The sequence below is a fragment of the Panthera uncia genome, chromosome F1, assembly GCF_023721935.1.
Source record: "Panthera uncia isolate 11264 chromosome F1, Puncia_PCG_1.0, whole genome shotgun sequence".
NCBI lineage: Eukaryota > Metazoa > Chordata > Mammalia > Carnivora > Felidae > Panthera > Panthera uncia.
The window spans coordinates 32,125,182-32,146,316 of record NC_064813.1 but is presented as its reverse complement, the minus strand read 5'-3'; positions in this window follow the sequence as shown (position 1 = coordinate 32,146,316).

Genomic DNA, 21,135 nt, shown 5'->3' with positions numbered 1-21,135 from the left:
AATAAATAAATAAATGTTAAAAAAAACCAAACTGTGTACCTTAGAGTCAAATTCAAATCAGAAAGAACATAGATCTCTCAGTCTTTTTTCTGGCTTCATTGTACTTCATTATGCGAACACAACCATAATTTGTTCAACTAATTGCCTAGCAATAGAAATTGCTTTGTTGTAAAATTTTTGCTATTAAAATAGTGTCACAGTGAATTTTGTGGTCTACTTTTAGGTAGATTCTGAAAAGTGGGGTTTCAAAGAGTAATTCTTACATAATTGTATCACAAATTGCAAAAATCCTGTCCTTATGCATTTTACTTGTTGACTTTGAGATACCTCTTTACTGAAGATATCAGAAGACAGGTGGATATCTAAATTTAGAATTCAGGGAAAAGTTCAGTATAGGAGATAAATTAGGGGGTATATAGTATTTAAGTCATGAAGCTATTTGAGATCACCCAGGAAGTGAGCTTAGGTAGAAAGAAAAGATGACCGACCAAGTATAGCATTAACATGACTTACACTTGAAAATTAGAAGGTATTTATGTTGTAGTTGTTGAGCGTTGAACGTGATTAATTTTTTTATCTTAAGGAGTTTATTATATTTGGAACTAATTTAAAAAGACAGTAGTTGTCTTGCATTCTGCTAGGGCTAACTGATTTTTCAGTGACTTTCTCAACTAAATGCATCTTGTAAGTAAAATAAATGTTCTCAGTTGATTTTAATATAGTGGTTCTTTTAGAGTAGGTAATGTAATAAGCTATAGTCTGTATACTGTGAGAATAGAAATAGTATAGTTGAATTACACCTTGAAGTGTTCTATCACACAAGACACTTGTGTTAGTTTGTGTTAGATCCACTTTTAAAATCTAGACTCATGCAAAATTATGATGTATGTAACATTTGTCTTAATTATCTCTTTCTTTAAAAGTGAAAGTTCTGATTTTTAAAGCAAAGTAATACTTCTTACATAGTTACTAAGAGCATTCCCCTAGTCCTTCTGTCCTTCGCACTAATCCTACTCTGCAGAGGCAAAGGCTTTCAACCCTTTTGGCTTTTTTTCCTGCTTATCTTCATATTGTAAATAAAATTTCTCTGTGATTTCTTGATTTTGAAAATATTTAGACATCTGTTGTTTTTCTGCTATGGTAGGTTAAGAGTTAGTGCTGGTAGATCAGCAGAGTGATCAGGTATGTGGTTCTGGAGTCAAGACTCCTGGGTTCTAATACTGCCTTTCTACCACTTTAATAACTTTGTGACCTTGGGCAGGTTGCTGAGCCCTTATGTATTTTAACCATTTTTTATCTATAAAATGGGATAACAGTATTGTCTTCTTCATAGGTTCTTGTGTACATTTATCGAGTTAAACCAAAGTCAATAATAAAATTTAATAATTTTAATCATTATGAAAGTGATAAAATATTTTTTAAACGAGCTTTTTATTTTTTTAAAGTTTATTTTTTTGAGAGAGAGCAAGTGTAGGAGGGTCAGAGAGAAAGAGAGAGGGAGAGAGAGAATCTCAAGCAGGCTCTTCACTGTCAGCACAGAGCCCAAGATGGGGGGCTCAAGTCTCATGAACCGTGAGATCATGACCTGAGCTGAGACCAAGAGTCAGACACTTAATCAACTGAGCCACCCAGGGGGCTCTAAAATATTATTTCATCCTACGCATTCATTTGTCCATATCCCATTTCTCTAGTATAGTTATATTTCAGTTTCGTTTAAGTCAGTTTTCAGAATTTACATTTTTATGATCAGTATTATTTGTAGTAAAGCCTTATTATACAGCAATTATATTTTCTTTTCTTTTTTGTACAACTTTCACCTCTCCTCTTAAAATACTCTCTGTCTTGACTGTCCACTTTCAGGCACCCACTTCAGTTCCTCATTAACCAGAGTTCAGAATCCATGGCGATTTTTCTGTCATTCAGATTTTATTTCTGTTCCCACTCTTCTCCTCACCCCCCATATTGACATATACCTCTTCTATATCATACATCATTAAAGTTTTTCTGCCTCCCTAGGAAATAATGAGCCAGCATATTTTATTACTTATAATACTGTTAGCTGCTCTACCAAGCAAATCCCAAACAAATAGTGACTTGAACAGGATGAAGGTTTATTTTTCTCTTGTGTGGAGTCTAAATCGGGTATATCATGTTGCCACGTGGTGCTCCTTTGAGCAATGATTCAGGGGTCCAGGCTTCTCCATCTTGTGGCTGTGGCATCTTCAGTATGTGGCTTCAGAAGCTGCTGGGTTCCTCTGCGTCAGCAGAGGGTGGAGGAGAGGGACTGGGAAATGAGAATTCCTACGTAAGAGGTTATTACAGGCCAAGCCTGGAAGCAACACCCATTCCCTAAGATTTGCATCCCACCAGTAGTTCAGTCACATGGCTGCATCTGACCTCATAACAGGCATGGAGGTGTTAATCCAGCAAGTCCAAGAAGTACCAAAGTACGTTCTACGTTCTCGCGTTTATCAAACAACCCACCTTAATATATGTCCACCTTTTCCTAGTCTTATGTGTTCTGTTTATGTTAATGGTAATCATCTGGCTAAATTCTCTCTAGATGTAGTTGTTTAACTGCAAGATGTGATTTCAGTGAAAGGATTTCAGGCTAGGTAGAAGAGGTTGATATAGGAAGATATAGTAGAGTTTTTGTTGTATTTTGTTTGAGCATGGAAGGGATCATGAATGCTCTGATTTTGTGATTCTCTTGTCTTGCTGTCCTCTTATTTTCTTCTCCCCTTCTCCACCCAGTTGCCAAAGGCCTTTTCTTTTCTCTCTTTGCAGTTTTTTCTTTCCAGAAACTGTAAGTTACAAAGGCTGCTCATTACCCTTTTCATTATGCTTGCCCCTTTAACTCATAAGCACTTTGAAGTTCTTTGCCTGTGCTATAATCTACTCAATTACTTATTTATTTTTTAATGTTTTTCAGATTTAGGATGAAACTCTCTTTCTGACAGTAGTTTTATTTTATTGTTATTTTTAAAAATGTTTATGTATTTTAGAGACAGGGAGGGCAGGAGGGAGACAGAATCCCAAGCAGGCTTCCTGCTATCAGCACAGGGCCTGACATGGAACTTGAACTCACGAACCGTGAGATCATAACCGAAGCCAAAATCAAGAGTCAGATGCTTAGCTCCAGGTACCCCAGTTTCTTTTCTTTTTTTCTTTTTAATTTTTTTCATGTTTATTTTTGAGAGAGCAACAGAGACAGAGCACGAATTGGGGGAGGGGCAGAGAGAGACGGAGACACAGAATCTGAAGCAGGCTCCAGGCTCTGAACTGTCAGTACAGAGCTGACCCAGGGCTCGAACCCACAAACTGTGAGATCATGACCTGAGCCGAAGTCGGACACCCAACTGACTGAGCCACCCAGGCGCCCCTCATTCTTTTCTTTCTTCCTTTCTCTCTCTCTCTTTGAGACTTTTTGAGGCAAATAATATATTATTTTTAAAAGTTTAAAGTCTTGTATTAAATTTTAAAGTCCTATTTAATTTTTTAAAATTTTTAAAATTTTATTTTTGAGAGAGACAGAGCACGAGTGGGGGAGGGGCAGAGAGAGAGGGAGACACAGAATCCGAAGCAGGCTCCAGGCTCTGAGCAGTCAGCACAGAGGCCAATGCAGGGCTTGAACTCACTAACCATGAGATCATGACCTGAGCCGAAGTCGGACGTTTTTAACTGAGTGAGCCACCCAGGCGCCCCTGTTTGATTAATTTTTTATATGGTTGAGATAAGAACCCAATTTCACTTTTTATTTGTGGATAACCAGTAGTTCCAATACAATTTACTAAATATTTGTGGCCCCTGGGTGGCTCAGTCAGTTAAGTGTCTGATTTCAGCTTAGGTCACGGGACTCACACTCACCTGAAGCGGGGCACCAACTCAAGAACGATGAGATCATGACCTGAGCCAAAGTCTGATGCTTAACCGACTGAACCATGTTCAATATCTGTGCAAATCCAGTAAAATTAGTAGTCTTCTATTGTAAGATCAACACTCAAATGTAAAATACTGAAAAATTATATAAAAATCATGCGTCTGTAATACTCCTCTACTTTATTCTTTGGGACCACACACTATGTTATAAATAGTGTGCTTTTAGTATATATAATTTAGTTTGAATTTTTTTTTTTTTTAAAACATCTACAGTTGTAATAGTTCTCCGCATTTATACTACTTTTGGGTGAACTGAGGAGACCCTGAGCCCTTTGGCTGTAACCCAGCCCAGCCCACAGATGGCACTGAAAGTTCTTGGCCTGAGAAAGAATTCAGGGACAGACACAGCACAACAAAGGAGCAGTACTAGTGGGGAAGTTTATTAATGTGAAAAATTATACTCTCAGGATGTGAGAATGGGTGAGCTCAAGAGAGAGAATGAGCTTGAATTGTGCACCCTGGGGTTTGAGTTTTTAGCTTTTATTTAATTTAATTTTATTATTTTTTTTAATATGAAATTTCTTGTCAAATTGGTTTCCATTCAACACCCAGTGCTCATCCCAACGGGTGCCCTCCTCAATACCCATCACCCACTCTTCCCTCCCTCCCACCCCCATCAACCCTTAGTTTATTCTCAGTTTTTAAGAGTCTCTTATGGTTTGGCTCCCTCCCTCTCTAACTTTTTTTTCCCTCCTCCTCCCCCATGGTCTTCTGTTAAGTTTCTCGGGATCCACATATGAGTTTTTAGCTTTTATTGATAGTTTTTAATTAGGGGGTAGAATATTCATTAACTGAGGTGCAGTTTTCTTGGAAGCAGGGTTTCCTTGCTTTTCTTCCTTGTTTGGTCAGAAGTTTCCTGTCATGACACCCGCCATCTTGGGCCCATTTGGTTTGATCTGGTTTCTTGTGGAGTGCTGCCAGGACAGGCCTCTGACTTTCTAGACAGCTGGCCATGACTTCCTCTTTGCTAGCCTCCAGGTATCCTATTAGAACCTTACTAACTGCCTACTCTAACAATACTATTTTCGGTTTTTTTGGTTCTTAGGGTAGATCTCTTTTCCTTTGACATATAGCGCAGTGACATCTAGAAAGTGATAATAAGAGACACTCTTGAAATGAGGGGACCGACAGATTTTTGTAGCTGCTCTGTGAGAGTACATGTTAAGCTTCTTTTTTTTTCCTGGCTCAAGAATTTTCAATTAGGTTGTGAATTTATAGAGCCTTGATGGTAACAAAGAATAGGGCGTTTGCTACTATAATTACAATGACACTTTCATTTACAATTTAATAGAAGGTGGAAATCATGGTACTATATTTTCTTTGATTCATTCTCAGCTTCCTTGAACTTCTTAATGAGAGGTTTATGTGCACCCCAGAGGGAAAAGAGCCTACTGCATTGACTCACACTTGTTATTTTTAGTTTTATATTCCAAATTCAGGCTGCTGCATGTTAATATCACCATTAAGTAAGTAAAGCAGACCCTCAGTGTTTGAAGGGGGGGCCCTGGATTTCAGGAAATAAAGGGAAAGAATATATGGTAAGGGACACAGGAATACAAGAATCTGGAGTAATCATCATAAAAATGGAGAGCAAAATTCTGGTGACGACTATGCGAGAGTAAGTCCTGTACCTCACCATGTCCTACCTTTCTCTGAAGTACTTCTGTCTAAAAGTACCATTTTCTCTCTTTTCCCTTATTTCTCTTGCTAAAGTCTGTATTAGTTGGAGTCTTAAAGTATAAAACTGAAGTGTTTCAACGAATGGCATCTATGGACCAGCTCCAGGGAGTTAAACCGTATTTCAGTTTTTCCCAGCCCACAAGCATGATTCAGCTGTGTTACCTACTCTTTAATAACTGACCCTGAGAAAGGAATAGAAGTTCACTTATTTGGTGCCAGGACAGAAGGACTGGAATGTTTTTAACTGCCCAGCCCTTGGTGCAGGGTGAAAAGTCTCTGTACACTTTTGCCCAGGGTAGATGTCTCACTGATCTGAAATGGGGATGTCCAGAGCATATTACCCATCCTTTCTTTAATCCTTGAGAGAAAAGGATTGGGGATGGATTCCTGATATCATCTTGACTAAATTAATGTCTTTTATGGTGGACGTGGAATATATACTAATTAATGTTGGTTTAAGTACTTACTTTACTTCATGAACTTCATGCATAAAAATGTTTATTGGTGGTTCTTTTGATCAATAAATTACAATTTCTGGTTATTTATGCTGGCCATGACCATTTTCAAGAGGAGGGAAAATATCTGCAGAAGACAGTTTCCATACATCCGTGAAAATATGCTTCATCTTTTCCACCTTTCAATCCCAAAAGATAGATAAGCACAGAGAAACCTTTTAAGAAATGTATCCACAAAGTTAGGGTAATGTATCTAGTGATATGGCTTCGATTTGGAGATGATTTCCCCCAAGAATCAGTTTTCAGCTCAGCGAATCTCTAATTAGTGTAAAATGTGAGTGGGCATCGTTAAACATTTAAGTCTTTGGTCCACTTGGAATTTATTTCAGTCTGAGGTGTGAAGGACAGACCCATCTTTTACATTTATCTGTAACTGATTAAACAGTTATACAAATACCAGTTGCTGAATAATTTATCCTCTCCTTGCTAATTTGAAGTACTACTGTTATCATATACTATATTATTGGGCTTACATGGATCACTTTCTGTATTTAGATTTTTTCTTTTGCTGGGGTGCCTGGGTGGCTCAGTCGGTTGGTCGTCCGACTTTGCTCAGGTCATGATCTCGCGGTCCATGAGTTTGAGCCCCGCGTCGGGCTCTGTGCTGATGGCTCAGAGACTGGAGCCTGTTTCAGATTCTGTGTCTCCCTCTCTCTCTGACCCTCCTCCGTTCATGCTCTGTCTCTCTCTGTCTCGAAAATAAATAAACGTAAAAAAAAATTTAGATTTTTTCTTTTGCTGATCTATCTTTTCTGGAATCACTAGTGCATTGCTTTTATTATTGTGGCTTTTGTTATCTGGTAGAAAAGGGCTTCTTGTATTATGTGTGTTTAAAAAATTTCCTTGATTATTCTCTTATGTTTATTTTTCCGGGTGAACTTTGGAATCACCTTGTCAAATATCCCCTCCTGTAACTTATGTCCCACTCCCTTCCTCTAAAATAATCCTAATGGAATTGGGTTACTTCTTAAATACATTTCTTTCCATTCTCTTGTATCTCCCAGTACAGTTTCATAGGCATGCACATTTCTTTTTAAGTTATTCTTATTGCATTTTACATATTTTGTTGTGAATGGGACCTTTTATTTTTATCTAGTCATTTTTCTGCATACTACAGCATGCTGTTGTGTTGATTTAATATTTTTTGTGTTATAGCTATTGAGGTCTGCAAACCCCACCTTTATGTTTGAAGATTTGCTAGGACTCCCAGGCTTAGCATATAGTTGTACTCATGGCTAAGATTTATTACAACAGTGTAACAAAGATACACAGCTGGAGCATAAAGAAAAAAAAGACATGGGTAGAATTTGGGGGAATCTTTGCACAGCCTTCCTTATGGAGGGCATTCTTTCCACAGCAGAGAACATGCGACAATGTGTGTGCCATGTTTCTTTTTGTCTGTTAAAAACTGATAAATATTCAGAGCTCAAGGTTTTTACAAATTTTTTTTAATGTTTATTTTTAAGAGAGAGAGAGAGAATGAGAGAGCGTGAGTGGGGGAGGGGCAGAGAGCAAGGGAGACACAGAATCCGAAGCAGGCTTCAAGCTCCGAGCTGTCAGCACAGAGCCCGACGAGGGGCTTGAACTGGCATGAGATCATGACCTGAGCCGAAGTCGGATGCCCAACTGACTGAGCCACCCAGGCGCCCCCCAGAGCTCAAGGTTTTTATATGGGACTGGTCACACAGGTACCTTCTTGTAGCAAAATTCCAGACTCCCAGAAGGAAAGCAGAGATTCAGCATAAAACAGAGTGTCTATACAACAGTCTTGGCACAGGGATCCATTCTTATCAGTTCATTATTGACTGGGAGTACTCCCAAGAGCCCAGTTCCCAAATGCCAACCAAAGGCTGGCCTTGAAAACAGGTCTTGCTAAGGATAGCAGCCTTAAACCTGCTATGTTGACTCCTTCCTGTACAGAAAGTCAATGCCAAAGAAGGGCATATTTTGAAGAAAGCCATGTTGAGTTAATTTCTGTATATGATGTAACATGCAGATCAAAGTCACCTTTTGCATATGGATGTCCAGTTTCAGCATTGTTGCCTTTCTCCACTGAAAATGCCTTTTTCCTTTGGTAGAAAATCAATAGCTCATATATTTATGGGGATTTCTGTATACTCTATCTTGCTCTATTGATCTATTTGTCTGCCTTGTTGTTGATGCATAACTGTCTTGATTATTTTAGCTTATTATTAGTCTTTAAAAATTTTGATGTAATGTATATATAGCATAGCAGTTTCAGTTTTACAACTTAATGGTTTGGTATATGTGTATATTGTGAAATGATCACTTTAAATATCTATTATCATACATAGTTACAATTTTTTTTTCTTGTGATGAGAACTTTTAAGATTTGCTCTCTTAGCAAAAGGGGAACCCTCTTACACTGTTGGGAGGAATGTAAACTGGTGCAGCTACTCTGGAGTGGAGGTTCCTCAAAAAGTTAAAATTAGAACTGCTTTATGATCCAGCAACTATTAGGTATTTACCCAAAGGATACAAAAATACAGATTCAGAGGGGTTACATGCACCCCGGTGTTTATAGCAGCATTATCAACAATAGCCAAACTATGGATGGAGCCCAAGTGTCCATAGAGAGATGAATGAATAAAGAGGTGGAACATGGCTGTATACAATGGAATATTACTCAGCCATAAAAGAAAAATGGAATTTTGCCATTTGCAATGACGTGGGTGGAGCTAGAGAGGATTATGCTAAGTGAAATGAGTCAATCAGAGAAAGACAAATACCATATGATTTCACTCATGTGGACTTTAGGAAACAAGCAGATGAACATATGGGAAGGGAAAGAGAGAGAGAGAGAGAGAGAGAGAGAGAGAGAGAGAGAGAGAAACCATAAGATAAGAGTCTCAACAATAGAGAACAAACTGAGCATTGATGGAGGAAGGTGGGTGGGGGATGGGATAGATGGGTGATGAGAGGGAACTTGTTATGTTGAGCACTGGGTATTGTATGTAAGTGATGAATCACTAAATTCTCCTCTTGAAATTAATACTATACTATATGCTAACTAACTGGAATTTAGATAAAAATTTGGAGGAAAAAAGTTTACTATTTTAGCAACTTTCAAATATACAGTACAGTGTTATTAACTATAGTCACCATGCTGTGCATTACATTCCCAGGACTTATTATTTTTTTTTAATGTTTATTTATTTTTGAGACAGAGAGAGACAGAGCATGAACGGGGGAGGGTCAGACAGAGAGAGGGAGACACAGAATCCAAAGCAGGCTCCAGGCTCTGAGCTGTCAGCACAGAGCCCAACGCGGGGCTCGAACTCACGGACCGTGAGATCATGACCTGAGCCGAAGTGGGACGCTTAACCGACTGAGCCACCCAGGCGCCCCTCCCAGCACTTATTTGAAAACCAGAACCTTTTTATGCCAGGACCTACTGTTATGATTACTATAGCTTTGTAATATGATTTGAAATCAGGAAGTGCAGTGCTTCCAGCTTTGTTCTTTCTCAAGATTGCTTTGGCTATTTCGGCTCTTTTGTGGTTCCACACAAATTTTAGGATTAGTTGTTCTATCTCTGTGAAAAATGCTGTTGGAATTTTGATAGGGATTACATTGAATCTGTAGACTGCTTTGGGCAGTGTAGACATTTTAACAATATAATTCTTCTAATCCATCAACATGGAATAAATTTCCATTTAGTTGTGTCTATTATTGGTCAGGTGAGTCCTCCAGTTTTGTTCCGTTTAAAATTCTTTTGGTTATTCCAGGCCCTTTGTGTTTCCATATGAATTTCATTATTAGATTTTCAGTTTGTACAGGAAAGTCATGTGAGTTTTTGAATGGGGTTGTATTTAACTTGTTAATAAGGGGGAAATTGGTATCTTAATAATATTGACCTGTTTGATCTGTGACCATAGTATATATATCTGCATTTATTTAGCTCTTCTTTAAATTTTTTCAGATATATTTTGTAGTTTCCAGTGCACATATCTTATGCATATTTTATTGGATTTATCCCTATATAAGCCATAATTTTAATGCTCTTTTAAATAGAATTTTTAAATTTTTTAGCTGTTCATTGGGGATATGTAAAGAATACAGTTGATTTTTGCATATTGATCTTATACATCCTTGCTTGCCTCTTTGTTAGTTGTGGTAGCTTTTTTGTAGATTCTAAAGGAATATCTATGTAGATGATCGTGTCAGTGAATAAAGATCATTTTACTTCTTCCTTTCCAATCTGGATGATGCCTTTTATTTATTTTTCTTGCCTTACTGTAATGAATGGAACCTCTGGTAAGATATTGAGTGGAAATAGTAGGAACAGGTCTTTCTGATTATCCAGCTTGGAATTTCTTGACCTTCCTGAATGTTGCATTCATTTCTTTCCACAAATTTGGGAACAGATATCTTTGCCTTGTTGTTTGGGAGTTTGGGCCATTATTTCTTCCAATATTTTTTCTGTCCCTTTCCCTCTCTCTTCTTTGAGGACTCCTATAGTACATATGTTGGCACGCTTAATAGTGTCCCATAGGTCCCCTAGACTCTGTTCATTTTCATTCTTTTTTTTTCTGACTTGTCAAAATGAATAATTCCAGTTGTTGTATTTTCATCTTCAAAATTACTGTTTGTTTTCTTTTAATAGTTTCTATTTCTTAGTTGACATTCTGTATTTGTTCATGCATTGTTCTCCTGACTGTTTTTGGTTCTTTGCACATTGTTTCCCTTAGTTCATTGAGCATATTTAAAACTGTTGATTTATCATTTTTGACTATTAATTCTAATCTCTGGGCTTCTTTAGAAGAGATAATTTCTTCAAAATGTTTTTTTTTCCTGTTAATGGACCATACTTTCCTATTTTTTTTTATGTTTTCTAATTTTTTGTTGAGAACTGGACATTTAAAATACTATAATGTGATATTGAAATCAGATTCTCCTGCTTTTCAGGGATTGCTGATTTTTGCCTGGTGTGGGGGGGATGCTGCAGTTGGCTCTTAGTGTCTTTTCCAGACTATTTTTGAAAAGTCTACATTCCTTTTTTTTTTTTTTTTTTTTTTTTTTGAGAAAGAGAGCGAGCACGCAACTGGGGGAGAGGGGCAAAGGGAGAGAGAGAGAGAATATCTAAAGGAGCCTCCATCTTCAGTGTAGAGCTTGATGCAGGGCTTGAATCCCATGACCCTGGGATCATGACCTGAGCCGAAATCAAGAGTCATACACTCAACTGACCGAGCCACCCAGGTGCCCCTGTATTCCCTTTTTATGTGTGGTCGCTGAAGCTTCTTTTCCATTATATGTGTAATCCGTGTTCAGCCAGTGACCTTACAGAGTTTTCCTTATGTGTCTGTATCCAAAATAGGAAGCAAAACCAAAGATATGTGTGTCTTCAAATCTTCTAATAACTGTTGTCAGGGAAGTTGCTATAGCTTGAGGAGGGCAAAACAAAGATAAGGATCTATGCTGGTCCTTCAGGGAATTGCTAAAATGGCCCAAATGCATAACCCCAACATTTTGGAGAATTAGGTGCTTAGTGCCAGCCCTGGTACCAACCAGCTGCTCTCCCCAGTGCCACAGCAGGGCTGAAGATGGGGGATGATAGCTGGTTGGTGCACACTGCTCTCATACTGAGTTTCAGAAGCTTCTTCATCAGCTGTGTCTCTGGTTGCTGTTAAGTGTCCATTTCAGAATACAGAAACAGTTGATTCTGATCATTTTTTTCCCATTTAAGGGTTGTTTGGGTGGAGGGACCAACCCTTAAAGCTTCCTACTCCGTCATTTTTTGTGAGATTACTCTTGATTATGTTCTAAAAAAATTTAAACAAGACAAAAACTATATTTACCCACGCATTTACAATTTCCAGTGCTCTGTACTCCTTTTTTGTAGCTCTAGATTTCCATCTGGAGTCATTTTCTTTCCGCTTGAAGGACTTTAACAGATCTCATAACAGGTTTGCTGGTGAAAATTTTTTTTCAGCATTTGTATGTCTCACTTGTTTTGTTTTGTTTTATCTTTGCTTTTCAAAGATATTTTTACTGGTAAATGATTCTAGTTAACAATTTTTTTCCTTCTTTCAATACTCTACAGATGGTGCCCCACTTTTTCCTAGTTTGTAGTGTTTCTGAAGAATAATTTGTTGTTAACCTTATCTTTTTTCCTTTGTTCATAATTTTTTTTTCCTGGTTGCTTTGAAGATTTTAAAGCAACTATAAAGTTATATTTTTAACTGGTTTTAAGAAATTTGAGTGTGATGTCCTTTCTGTAGTTTTCTTCATGTTTTTTGTACTTGGAGTTCAATAAGCTTCTTTTTGTTGGTAGTATTCATTAAATTTGTAAAAATTTTGACCGTTTTTTTCTTCATGTATTTTCTTGATTCTGCTTAGTCTCTGGTCTCATTTTTCATGGACTCCCATTACACATATGTTTGTCCACTTGAAGTCCCACAGTTTATTGATTTTCTGTTCTTTTTTTTTTCAATCTTTTTTTCTTTGTTTTAATTCACATGTTTTTTATTGATAAGTGTTTAAGTTGACTAACGCTTCATTTTGCTGTATTTAATCTGCTGTTGGTCTCTTCTAGGGTATTTTTACCTTGGGTATTGTAATTTTCGTCTTTAGAATTTTGAATAAGGTTTTTAGAAATGTGTTTCCATGTCTCTTCTTAACACATGCAATCTTTCCTTCAGCTTCTTGAATCCGTGGAATACATCATAAAAACTGTTCATATTCTTGTCTATTAATTCTGTCATTTTTCTGAGTCAATTTTGATTGATTTCTTTTTCTCCACTTTTTCCTCCTTTCTTTGCATGCCTGATAATTTTTTAGTGAGTGTCAGACTTGGTGAAGTTTCCCTTGTGTTTTGAGTATTTTTATTTCTTGAGCTTTGTTCTGAAATAAGCTGTTACTTAGGAAAATACTGTTCATTTTCTTCTTACTGTTAAATGTGTTAAGGTGGGACCCGGCCTGCATTTTCTCTAGTGTTAATTTTTCCTTCCTTCTGAGCAAGATCCTTCTTAATATTGTAATCAGTACCCCATAAGATTTGAGATTTTTCATTTTTGATATTGAGAATGAGCACTGTTTCTTGTCCTATGTGAGATTGGATCACTGTTCCCTCTAATTCTTTTGGGGAATTCTTTTCTCAACCTCTGATCATTTCCTCACATGAACGTCCTGAGCAATTCTTAGCGGTATACTCGTAAGTGACTCAGTGTGGGTATCTGGAGCTCTCTGTCTGCACAGCTTTTTATTCTCTGGGTTTCAGCCATGCAAACTGTAGCCCCCCTTCATTTCTTTGTACTCCCAGGTTCCGCAGCTCAGCTCAGGGAGACGGCCAGGTTTCTGCTTGGGTCCCCCTCCCTTTGCTGCTGCAGCCTGGAAACTTTGTCCAGGTGGTTAGCTTGGAAAACAATTTATTTTTCTTTGTCTGTGATCACTGTCTTTTCTTGCCTATGTCCAGTGTCTTGGTGCCATTATTTCATATTTTCGTCTGATGTTTTAGGATGGTAGGGTAAATCTTATCCCTGTTACTCTATTTTAACTGGAAAAGGCAAAAGTGATGATCAGAATGGGGTCATTTTTGGTACGTATGTAAATAGATGATACAAAAATCTGGAGCAGAGAATTTTAGGATAGAAACTAGGAAACCGTACTTTAAATTGATAAGAATTGAAAGATTCTGGATTAGAGAACAAGAAATGATGAAGTTTAGCTAAGAAGAGTAGATAGAAATTTGATTATTAAGAATTAGAAACTGGACAATGTAGGTTTATGACTGAAAGGAAGTAAAAAATTTATTAAGGTAGACAATTAGTTTTATCTTAGATTTAGCTTAGGGGAAAACATTCTCTAGCCGTCTGACATTTACCTTTTGAATAGTTGTCTTAGAGTATTCCAGTTTGATTTCTGGGATGGGATTCTTTAGTAATTTTAAAGAAATGGTGATAGAAATGTAGTTGCTTATAATTTTCTAGAAACGGTGAGACAGATGTAGTTGCTTATTTCAGTTTTCATCATTTCAAAACTTAAATTGTAACCATGATAAAAGGTAACATGTATCATGTGTACTTAGTGGTTGAATATATTTTATAATTCTGTTTAAGCATGTGGGGGAAAATTAGTTTAGTATACTAAACTATGTTAATTAGTAGATATATGGTGCCATCTAATGGCTAATATGAAAATCTGTCTAATAAATAGCATAATGCTTAGCAGTTTGTTTATATGCTGATTAAATTTAACACTGAAATCTTTGGTGCTTCAAATGTCCAAGGTACAATTTTATTAAACACTAAGGTATATGTATAGTTTCATTTCAATTTATACTATTTTTAAAATTCAACTACATCAGTATCTGATTTTTCTCCCATTTGAAGGCATATGTATAAAATTAGCATATTTTGTTATATTCAATATAAATTAAATTTATACACATAAAACCAATTATAACAAGCAACTCAAGTTTACAAACCTTCCCATCTCATCTGCTATTTTTTAAAATTCTTGTTCCCTCTTCCTTATCCCCATATGTACTTAAGAATTTAACACCTTATAGAACCTCACTTCTGTTGTAGACAGAACTTACTCTTCCTCCCTCCCTCTCTTCCTCTTTTTTTGTATACATTTACAAAAGATATTCAGAACAGGAGAATGATTGACTAGATTGGCACTCTTTAAGTGGTTCTCCAGAATTTTCAATTTCGGTGGAGCCACTGCAGAGGCTGTCATGGAGGTGGCTAAGTTTGGAAAAATTAGCAGTTGAAGCCTCTAGAAGTCCTGCACTGGAGGAGACTGTTTAACTCTGTTCAACCCCGTATTTCCTAAACATATTTCATAATGGGCCCCTTGTTTTCCTTTAAAAAACAAAAACAAAACACGTGTTAAAATCCTGTCGATCTTGTGCTCTTTAACCTTATTTTTGGAATTGTTCTATATTCCATTTTTAATATTAAAGGAATATTTCATATTTATATTCATATATATGTAGTTTTCTTTTTGTTTTAATAAAATAAATTTTTTTGTTTTCTGGTTATATAAAAATGCTTGTTTATTATCAAAAATTTAGAAAATGCAGAGAAATATTTAGAAAATGTATAGCACACATAATTGTACCTCCCACAAATGACAAATATTAATACTTAGAATATTAACATATAGCCTTTTATATACATATATATGTAATTTAAGCAAACACATTCTGTTGATTGTTTTTTATACAGGATTTCTACTTACCTAATATTGCATTATGACCATTATTATTGACTGTTTGTCATTTTGTTTTATTGTTTATCTGATTTTAAGTGATGGCATGGTTTTCCATTGTATGGGCACACTTTTTTATTAGCCAGTATGCTATTTCTGGAATTTTAAATGTACAAATTCTTTTACTATTACTAATATAGTGCTTCAGTGAGTACAAAAAATTTATAGGGGCGCCTGGGTGGCTCAGTCGGTTAAGCATCCGACTTTGGCTTAGGTCATGATCTTGTGGTCGGTGGGTTGGAGCCCCGTGTCTGGCTCCGTGCTGACAGCTCAGAGCCTGGGGCCTGCTTCAGATTCTGTGTCTCCCTCTCTCTGTGCTGCTCCCCCACTCATGCTTTGTCTCTCTCTCTCAAAAATAAACATTATAAAAAATTTTATAATGTCTGTAGTAGCTCTGATTATTTCCTTCGGAAAGAAGTCTATTATATGGACAAAAAGATTTGTGGAAATAGACTATCTGGCTCAAAGAATATCCTCATTTTTAAGGTCTTTTATAAAATCTGTAGTAGTTTACATCGATAATAATCAGATACAAAGCTCTTTTCATCACTTGGTTAAAAAAACACTTTATGAGGGCTGCCTGGGTGGCTCAGTCTGTTGAGCATCCGACTACAGCTCAGGTCATGATCTCATGTTTCTTGAGTTCAAGTCCCATGTCAAACTCCGTGCTGACAACTCAGAGCTTGGAGCCTGCTTTAGAGTCCGGGTTTCCCTCTCTCTCTGCCAGTCTCCTGCTTGTGCTCTGTTTGTCTCTTCTCTCTCAAAATAAATCAACATTAAAAAAAACTTTGTGAAATTGGTATATCATTGTATACTGCATTTCTCTGATTACTGTGGGTTGGATAATATTCATGTTTAATGATAATTTATAATACTTTGGTGAATGTCCTTTGGAAATTACTCTTGTAGGGTTAGTAATTTTCTTTGTTTAAAAGTACTAAGAATGTGTTGAGTGATAATTTTTTTTTTGCCATATATTAATTTTAGCCCTTCTCTGTTGTTTAACTTTGAATTTGTGGTATCTTTTGATACACAGAATTTTCATGTTTGTATGTAAGAAAAATGTAATTATTTTTACGTATGGTATATATGTATAAATTTTACCTAACATAAAATTTCATTTAACTTTTTCAAATAGCTAATATATATTTTCTTAGTTATAAAACAACTGTATATTCACTATTGAACATTTGGTTAACAGAGATTAAGAAAAAATTAAAAATCACATATAATCTCTATACCCAGATACCGCAGCACTGTTTCTTGAATAACCAGTAAATTGATGGTTTCTTTACTGATTTGAAATTCCTCCTTTATTATATACAAACTTTTGTGTATACTGGATTATGCTTTTTATTTAGTCCATTTTGTTAATATCATACTATTTAGTTGCAGTTTGGTGATACATTTTAATATCTCCATCAGTAAAACCTCATTATATGTTTTCAACATTTTTTTTCTGGGCCTTACCATGAATTCTTATAAACAAACCTCTAATACTGGTAAATATTCCTTCACAGTGACCTGAATGAACGTTGCTTTTGTTTAAAAAAAGTCTTTAAGAGGGAAGGTGAATGTGCTTGCACACAAGCAGGGAAGGGACAGAGAGAGAGAGAGAGAGAGAGAGAGAGAGAGAGAGAGAGAGGGAATGAATCCCAAGCAGCCTATGCACTGTTAGCACAGAGCCTGACACAGGGCTAGATCTCACAAATCAAGACCTGAGCTGAAATCAAGAATCAGATGCTTAACTGACTGACCCAGGCCACCCCGCTGTGAGGTATTTTTGAAATGTGATTAATGTTTAAGTTGTACTTTTTTTTTTTTTTTTTTGAGAGAGAGAGAGAGAGAGAGAGAGAGAGAGAGAAAGTGTACAGAAGAGCAGGAGGAGGAGCAGAGGGGGAGGGAGAGAGAGAATCTTAAGCAGGCTCCATGCCCAGCACAGAGCCCCATGTGGGGCTGGATCTCATGACTGTGAGATCATGACCTGAGCTGGAATCAAGAGGTGGGCACTTAACCACCTGAGCCACCCGCTGCCCTTAAGTCATAGTCTTTTAAGCCAAGCAAATTACCCTTCATAATATGGATGGGCTTCATCTAATTAGCTGACAGCCTTAAGAGAAAAGACTTGAGACCCAGCTCAGAAGGAAGGAACTTTGCCTGCGGACTGTCTTCTGACTCAAGACTACAATGTCAACTCATCCCTGGGGCTCCACCCTGCTGGCTTATCCTGAAGATTTCACATTTGTCAGCCCCTGCAGTCATGTGGTCCAGTTCCTCAAAATCTCTCTAAGTATAGCCTATTGATTCTGATTCTTTGGAGAACCCTAATACAGGTTTTGTTACTGAGAGTGGTTCTAGAGGAACAGAATGTTAAGACTGATTTTTCTGAATTCGTTCTGGGGCTTCTCCAGTTGGGTTCCTAATCTGATTTGATTTAAAGCTACATACTCCAATTTTCAGTAGTAAAAAGGGCTTTGATAGTTCATGGCATGATATGGCAATAGTGATACGCAAATTCTCACCAGTGTATACTCAAATACTTTTAAGAGGAAAGATTCTGGGTGACCATATATTTTAACATCTTAGAATATTATTGTCAGACTGATACATATAATGATAAGGCTTATTGCTTTGAAAGTGAGGGAAAAAAAAGTATGAATTCCCAGCTTAAGTACCACATAAATCACCTCAGAGTTCCTGTGTCTTACCAGAAAGAGATTGCTAGCTTTTGTTTTCTTTTCTTTTTTTAACGTTTATTCCTTTTTGAGAGAGAGAGAAAGAGTGCAAGTGGGGAGGGGCAGAGAGAGAGGGAGACACAGAATCTGAAGTAGGCTCCAGGCTCTGAGCTGTCTGCACAGAGCCTGATGCGGGGCTTGAACTCACAAACCGTGAGATCATGACCTGAGCCGAAGTTGGACGCCTAACTGGCTGAGCCACCCGGGCACCCCTGAATCAATTTCTTTAATAGCTGTAGAGCTATTCAAATTATTTATTGTATACTAATTTGTGTATAGTGTATACTTTTTGAAGAATTGGTCCACTTCACCATATTGTGAAATTTATGTTTACAGAGTTATTTGTAGCATGCCTTTATTGTCCTTATGATGTTTGCAGGGTGTATAGTGATATATTTCTTTCCTGATAATGGTAATTTGAACCTTCTTTCATTTTCTTTGTCAATCTTGTTAATCATACTCTTTTATACAACTTGAATTACACGTTTATTTTACCCACTTGACTCTGAATGTTTTTGAGTTTTTGCCCCCTAATATATAATGTTTTGTAGTGTTCTTTTTGTCAGATTTTGATACTAGAATTAGGCTAGCTTTGAAAAATGAATGAGGAAGCTTTTCATCTTATGTCCTAGAACATATTTGAAAACTTCTTGTACAATATCCTTTTAGGCCTGTTGCTTTAATTTAAGGTAGTTCTTTGATACTTAAAACTTGTATTTTATGCATATTTCATAGACATTTGGAAAATTATCTGTGCTTACAGATAGTGCTAAAGGCTTACAAAATACTAGCCTTTAAACTTTTAAATATCATCTCTATCTATGATTATATCCCTGTTCTCCGGTGTAATATTCTGTATTTGTAAACAATATACTGGTTCACACAATGAGATCTGAGTTAAGTAAGCCTTTGATTGAATCCTAGCTCTGCCACTTACAACTCAGCTAATTTGGGCCAATTATTCAATTCATCAAGTTTGAGTTTGTTTTTCTGCAAGGGTAGGGTTGTTACAAAAGTTGAGCAAAATATTCCCTGTAAAATACTTGGCATAGTGCGTGATCAGAGTAAGCCTTGAATTAATACTAGTTTCGTTGTAATTATTGATTAGATTGCTGAAGATTTGTACATTTTATTTTAGTCCTTCTTCTCCCCGCCCCCCCCACCAAAATCTGAGAAAAAGTTCTTAGATTCTTCTATTGCTTTTATCAGTAATTTAATTATGTGATGCTTTTCTCTTTATTTTCTCCTCTTACTTTCTTTAGGGCCATATTATGCCCTCTTTTTAAAACTTCTTTAATTGAATGCTTCATAATATTCATCCTTTTGTGATTAAAAACACAACATTTAAGACTGAATTACGTTTTCATTATCCTCCAAGAATGAAGTTTTATTGTTAGGATATATTTGTGAAAGTAAAGGAGATGGGATATCATAGATCAATGATTCTTCTTTTCACTGAAAGTCAAGGAAGTTAGAAATTAATGTTTTGAATCTGAGACATCCTAAGATTCCTACTTCAGTGCTGAAAATATGCCGTGATAGCTGGCAGCTTTGCTGTGTTCCTAATTTTAAAATAACTACTTTGGGTTATAATGTATTACCATTCATTTTGTTTGCTATTTGACATATTTCTCCATGCATTTTTGGATTTGGTTTTAATGTTAATTTTTTACATTTATGTTCACAAACAGAGACCAAATCTTGTTGCAGGAATGCTCCATAACAATCCACCCCAAATTTCACATAAAAATAAGCACTTGTTTTCACAGATCTGTGAGTCCTTTGTCGTCTTGCCTTTTTGGAGTTTACATTCTCATTGGGAAGAGAGGCAATAAAGAGCAAAATTAAATTACTTGGTACTTTTGAAGATAGATATGGAAAACAGATCAAGGAAAGAGAGCGGTGTGGGTGGTAATGGGTTGCATTTTTTAAATAGGACAAAGTTGTTCTCCTTAAGAAGGTAAGTAACATTTAAGCAAAGAGTTGAAGGAGACGAAAGAATGGTCTATGTGAATAGCTTGGAAAATGCCATCCAAGCAGAGTTAACAATCAGGGAAAAATAAGCTGGTTGATATTTGAGGAACATCAAAGTGTGGTGCATGGCTAGAGCAGAATAAGCTAGCAGGGAAGTGGTATGAAATGAGGACCGAAGAGTAACAGAGAGCCAGATCATGTAGGAAATGGGGAGCCATCCCAAAGTTTTGGGCAGAAGACAGTTAATTCTGAATTTTAAAGGGCTCATTCTGGATCCTGTGGTGAGAATGGACTAAGAGGGACAGGATTGGAAGTAGAGGGTCCAGTTAGGAGCTCTTGCAGAACTGAAAAGATTTATTAGGTATCACCATAACCTCCATAAACTGCCCCTGAGAGCTGTCCATTATGTTCGTTCTCTTTTTATTTGAAACATAATGGACATAAAAATAGTATTTAAAGCAAACACTTGTGTAACTACTACTTACATAAAGAAGTGGAATGTTGCTATTCCTCTAGAAGTCCCATGTGCTCTTCCTGATTATCACCTCCTCCCCCGCCCCGTCTGCTTTTATGGAAATTACTTCCTTGTTTTTTTTCTTCATGGTTTTACTACCTCGGTGTGCATCCTTGCAAGATCTAGTTCGTTTTCCCTGTGTTGAACTTTATATTGGAATCTTGTATGTACTCTTCTGCCTTGCTTTTGTTCCTCACCCTCCTGGTTTGGTTTGGTTTTGTTATTGTTTTTGGTTTTTTTCAACCTCGTGTTTTTATGATTCATTTTGTTACATGTAACTGGTTCCTTCATTTTTATGGCTGCACTGTATTCTGGTGTGTGAACATGTGGGTCTTTCTCAACTTACAGTGCCATTGTATTGTATCCCAAGAAACCCATCATAAGTTGAAAATGACTGCAAGTAAAAATGCATTGAATACACTGAACCTCCTGAGCATAGCTTACCGTCACCTACCTTAAATGTGCTCCGAACACTTAGATTTAGGCTGCAGTTGGGCAAAACCATCTAACACAAAGCCCGTTTTATAGTGCGGTGCTGAAT